Genomic DNA, 6290 nt, shown 5'->3' on the forward strand with positions numbered 1-6290 from the left:
CTGCCCCTGAACTGGGCACACCCAGTGGTCTACCAGAGACGCTGGAGAGATCACTGTCTCCTTGCCTCAATCCGGCACTTTTCCACACCAGAGAACAGATGTGTAGGTTGGTTCCTGCATTGGAAATAATGCTTAATGACAAGAAGGAAGAGTTGTGATTGGTGCCATAGTCCGAGTGCCCCAGTAGAGCAGCATCAACATCCCAAAAACCCTTCCTCAAATAAATTCCCCAGGAAATCTTTTGATCTGGTCTGATGGTGAGAACATACATTTGAAAATAGCTTAAAGGTTACAAAATAACAATTCTATTTTACCATTTAATATAACACTGTGTTTAGTCTCCCTGAGGTGATAAATATTAAACTGTCCCTAATTTTCTTTTTATAGACCTTCTCTATGAAGACCTTCACCTTTCACCTTCACTGCAAGTCAATTCCATCATCTTTGAACTGAACCTGCACCACCCTTGAAATGCAGGGATTCCCAAATCAGCTGTGTGATGTTGGAGCATTCCCCACATCCGTCCCACCATGCCCCTAGTCCATAAGAGCCTGGGAAATTCCTGGGGCCATGCTCCTGCTCATTAGTTCTCTTGACTCCAGCTGACCTATAAATGTTGAAGGAAACAAAACAAACTGCTGGGAGAGAGAGGAAGGGCTGTAGGTGTTGGCCACATGTCAGTGGAACCAAGCCAAGCTCCAACTGAAGATGCTATTGTGTTGCAGCGATTTCCCTGGAAAAATAGGCCTGGAGATCTCCTTACCATTCCTGGGACGCACTTGATGACCAGGAGGGTGTGGATTCGGGGCACCCGGAAGGCTGTGGGAGTACTGGGGACTTTGGACAATGTTGTGAATGTGACCCTGAGCAGACACGACTATAAACCTGCAGGACTGGACAAGGCACCAGTGCCCGGCTCCAGCACACATGGCTGGAAGTGCCAAGGCTTGGCTCTGGTTCCCACACAGTGGGTGTCTGCAAAGATGCACAGGTTCTGTACTTGGAGAGGTCCAGGACACAGGCACAGCAGCTCCTTGGCTGCTGCCAATCAGCATCTGCAGAGTGGTGGTCCATTGGCCACCAAACCCATGGACTGGGAGCCAGGAAGGAGATTGTGGCAGTGGGGGTGTCTCCTGTGTGTGCTCCAAGCAAGACCTGTGGCAGTTGGGGTGTCTCCTGTGTGTGCTCCAAGCAAGCCTTGGTCAGGCCCATGGCTGCTGCTCTTTGGGCTTTGTCACCCCTTTCAAGGGCAAAGTTAAAAGTTCAGTCCTGGTTTGTTGGCAGAGTGGATGTGGGAAGGTTAGTGTCCTGCTCCTGGAGCAGGTGCACAGCAGACTGCTGCATCCCGAGAGTGTCTGGGGGAGGCAGCAGGGCCACCTGTCCCCTGGCACTCATCCCTTCCTCCCAGGAAGTGCAGTGGACTGAATACTGAGGCCATGGGCAGACACAGCTGGGATTGCCCATTTGCATCCCACCCCTCAGGGCTCTGGGATGCTGCAGACACCCTGGGAATGGACTGGAGGAACATTCCAAGAACCTCAGCCAGAGTGCAGCCATTATCTCTGTGCCATGGGGAGGGTCTGTGGGTGATGAAGTCCTCCTCACTGTCAGTGGCTGGGTCAGAGCGGGACTCTGACCTTGGCTGAACAGTATCTGCCAGCCCTCTCCAAAGCTTCACGGGCAAATCACTTCCAGCTTTTTAAATGTCTGGCTTAAACCACCACCTGAGCATCCCATGCATCTCCAGTCACTGCCCACAAACAGCATGGTACACGGAAAGCAGTCTGGGGACACAATGCTGTCCCTCTCCTGCACCACAGGGGAACCTCCTGCATCCGCCACCCCTGGACAGTCCGTAAATGCCCCTTCCCTCCTTATCTTTCCCTGAGCAGCAGGGGTCTTGGCATCTCCTTAGCCCCTGTTTCCTCTTCCAGTTCCTGTTGACACAGTGGCCATGGGAGAACAATGGGGGCAAGGGCAGCAGAGAGACAACCTGTCTGTTCCTCTGGTTGTCTGCTCACTTTCCCGGGCACAGCTGGGCCACAGGGACCTTTAGCACAGCTGATGAGGTGGCAGCACAGGGAGAGGCTAGGGCAGGGTGACCCCACAGGGGAGCCACAGCCTGAGCAGTCTGGCTCTGCCCCATCCCAGCACCGCAGCACTGGGCATCCCACAGCATTAGGCCACCCTGCACCGCCTGGATGCTGGTAAAGATGTCCTAGTGAAGAAAGGGATGCAGAGGTACCTCTGTGCTGATGAGAACAGGGCTGAGAGGCCAACAGAGGCATATAGAAAAGTGGCTGGTCAGGGATTTGGGGGAGAGAAGAGTTTTTATTGTGAGTTATTGGCCATGCTGACACTTTCTGCCCTCCAGCAGTGTCATTGGCACAAAAAACTATATTAAATAAAGACCTCATCAAGGCCAGCAGGTCTTGAATTAACCTCCCTGAATTTCCAGCCTGCGAGGAGCAGGGAGGTAAGCTCACCCTTATCTGGAGGGAGTGCTGGTCAGGAAGAAAATTGCGTGTTCCTGAGGAGCGGCTGGACGCCCAGCGGGAGGTGCGGCTGATACTGTTCAGCCAAGGTCAGAGTCCCGCTCTGACCCAGCCACCGACAGTCCCGAGGGTGGCGTGGAGCCAGCAGAGCTGAGGGGCTGGGAGCCCGGCACCTGCCAGCACATCCTGGCACTCCCCCTCCCCTCTCAGCATCCTCCGGCACCCCCAGCCCGCAGCCGCCAGCGGTTTGCTCAGCACCCCAAGGCCACCCAGGCTCCTCTGCTGGGGCTCGTGTGCCATCCAGTGGCGAAGACTCAGCTCCGGCACAGTCTGAGCCTTCCCACGCTGCCGCTCAGCGCCGGGAAGGAGGCAACCATGCTGGGCTGGAGCCTGGAAAGCATCTCGCCGTGGAGGACCCACTGTGGAAGCTGCAGACGGCAATGGGATGCACTGAGTCTCCATTGCCACACAGCCGGGGAGGCATGCCCGGGCCAACGATGCTCCTGGCAGGGGCGGCGGGCCTCCTGCTGCTGTAGCAGGATCCCAAGCTTCCCCTCGGAATGCTCAGGGAAGCAGTCCAGGTGCTGGAAGAGGAGAGTGGCCCGAGGTGGGTGAGCAGGGCTGGGCTGCAGCAAAGCCTCCTGCACCTACCCTAGGCATCCAGGATTGACCTTTGCTGGGGAGCGGGCAGATTCCTCATCTCAGGGAGATGTACAAGTCGTTCCATGGCAAGTACCTGACCACTGCATCTGTCTTGTCCCAGCCAGGGACAGGAAAGGGATCGAGTGCCTCCTCGATTTTAAACCACACTGACACTGATGGCTGGGCTGGAATTACCTCCAGCAGGGTCATTTCAGCTGTACCCCCGGGCGTGCTGCTGCTACCTGCTCTGCAATGGCTTGTGCCCATTTTAGCACAGTCAGCAGGATAGGGCTTTGAAACACCTGTGGGCAATCCTGAGCGTACAGGAGGTGTTCTGTGTATAGCACTAGTCCTCCATGGTCAGATGGATTCCAAAGGCATCATCCCAGAGGACCCTCATAGGGACATCACTTCTAAATGGATGCTGTAGGCAGCTGCACAGATCTTGGAGCTGTGCTGGACTGGGCTTGGCAGAGGGAGCAGGAGAGAGAGTTTTAAGGAAATTGGCTGAGAAGGCAGGTGCCCCAGCAGTGGCAGTTGTAGCTTGGTGAATCACAGCAGGCTCCTTTCTGCTTCAAGACATTAGGAGCAGTTCAGCAATTAAGACTGGCTTCTATTAATATGCAAATTTCTGCTGCCATGGCAATAATCTTATAAATGCAGATTGCACTGGGAACTATTGTTAGAGAGACCTGTGCTCGGCCCTGTACTTTGTCTGAGCAGATTCTTCTAACTGAGCTCCCCTGAGCCTGTGGCCTGGACAGCTGGGGACAGCACCGCCAGTGGCTACCGTGATGCAGGCAGCAGACTCCCACCCGTCATCTTCCCTATCCTTGCTTGGTCCTTTTTCCACAGATCATAAAGAATATCCTGAGTTGGAAGGGACTCACCAGGATCATCGAGTCCAGCTCCTGGCCCTGCACAGGACACCCCAAGCCCTCTGCCTGAGAGCATTGTCCAAACACTCCTTGAGCTCTGGCAGCCTTGGTGCCATAATCATTCCCTGGAGAGCCTGACCACCCTCTGGAAGAACCTTTTCCTAGTATGCATTCTAACTGTCCCCTGACAAAGCTCCAGACATTCCCTTGGGTCCTGCCACTGGTCACAGAGAGAAGAGATTGGAGCTGCACCTCTGCTGGCCTCAGGAGGAAGCTGCAGCAGATGCTGATGAGGCCTGACCTCAGGTTCTCCTTCTTCTCTGGGCTGAACAAACCAAGTGATCTCAGCCATTCCTCATGGCCCCTCCAGACCTTGCACCATCTTCATAGCCCTCCTCTGGACACTCTCTAACAGCTTTATATCCTTGCCTATGTGCCAGCAGCAACAGGCAGGCCAGTTCAGCCTCACTGCTCTGTGGGAATCTCCTCCCACCTGCCACCAGCATCCAATTCCAGTTTTTGCGGGCATCAGAAGCCGTGCCCTGAGCCACCCTGAGAAGCAGGGATGTGTGCATCCCCACACAGCCAGACCCACCTTCAGGAGAACCTGGCTGCTGTCCAGCCGTGCTGTAGCCAACCAGGAGGCTGAGACTGGCCCAGGACCACGGGTACTGCAAGCTCCAGCACCAGCTTGCCCTGCTCTGGGGCAGCACTGAGCTGCAGATCCTGACTTGAGGGCAGAGGGGATGTTTTCTCCTGTGCCTGCTCTGGATGGAGGCTTCAGAAGCCTCACACTGACTGGATGGACTTGGTCTGCCACAGGCTGCAGGGCTGTGTTGTGGGGCACCGTGCCTGTGCCCATGCCTGTTCCTGGTCCACCCCAGGCCAGCTGTGGAGGACAGCTATGCCCTGGGAGACCTAAGCACATGTCTGTTCTCAGATGGGGCCAGGACCACGAGGTGTCAGTGACTGAAGAGCATTAACAATGCCCTGGGTTCCTACCACCCCAGGCAGTGAGACCTGTCAGACCCCTCAAGACCTCCTGCGAGCTGCCACCATATCCTGGGTGCACTTGCTGGGTTCCTATGGTCCTACTCCCCAGAGATCTGGGTCCAGAGAAGGGCAGTGAAGCTGCTGAAGGGACTGGAGCAAATGTCCAATGAGGAGTAGCTGTGGAAGTTGGGGTTGTTTAGCCTAGAGAAAAGGATACTCAAGGAGGACCCTCTCACTCTGTATAACTCCCTAAGAGGAGGGTGTAGCCAGAGGTGAGGCTCTGTTTCCAGGGAACAAATGACAGGACAAGAGGAAATGGCCTTAAGCTGTGCCAGGGGAGGTTTAGATGGGACATTAGGAAGAATTTATTCACAGAAAAGATGATTAGACATTGAAACAGGCTGCTCAGGGACTCACCATCCATGGAGGTGTTTAAGGAACAACTGGATGTGTCACTTAGTGCCATGGTCTAGTTGATAAGGTGGTATTCAGCCATAAATTGGACTCAGTGATCCTGGAGGTCTTTTCCAACCTAAATGATTCTGTGACCTTGGCCAATCTGGAGGCCATGGCCATGGCAGTGGGGTATGGAAGCAGCCCAAGACCTCACAGAGGACGTGAATGGAGGGGCTGCAGAGGGCACACAGTGCTGGGTACACAGCCAGTGGTTTGCTCTGTGCCCAGATGTTGGTAGCCAGGCTAGGTGCTGGTGTGCTGCCCAGGTGTGATCCAGGTGAAGCCCTGCAGGTCTGTTTGCCCTCATGCCGGCTGTGGGAGCACAGACACAGGCCATGGTGCCAGTGGAGCCGCACAGCACTGGGGACACCTGTGAGATGTCTGTGAGGGGGCACCTCAGCACAGGTGCACTGCACCCACAGCCCAAGGACAGGGTGACACCTTGGCGCCAGCACCCACTTCGTGGGGACACAGAATGGGTCAGCTTGAAAGTGACAACAGTGGGTCATCTGACCAGTCCCTGCAGACACCGACATCTACTGTCATAAAAAGCTGACGTTACAAACAGATGAAACGAAGCTCCTGAATACACCCACCCGCCCTCACCGCCTCCAAGCTGAGTTTGCTATTGGGACTGGGTGGGACTTGTGCTCGCCTCACCATCTCCTGGCCCCGCCCCTTACACCTTCAAACCAGAGTTGTGGCTGGGGAGGGGCTTGTGCTGGCATCGCCCACTCTCGTCCCGTCCCTCGCTGCCTGCAGGCCGCTGCTACGGCCCGGGGCGGCGGCGGTGTGTCCGCCGCGGCCTGCCCTGGCCCCGGGAGGG

Source organism: Pseudopodoces humilis, chromosome 26, assembly GCF_049639895.1.
Source record: "Pseudopodoces humilis isolate 2021_Gansu_Grassland_sample_001 chromosome 26, ASM4963989v1, whole genome shotgun sequence".
NCBI lineage: Eukaryota > Metazoa > Chordata > Aves > Passeriformes > Paridae > Pseudopodoces > Pseudopodoces humilis.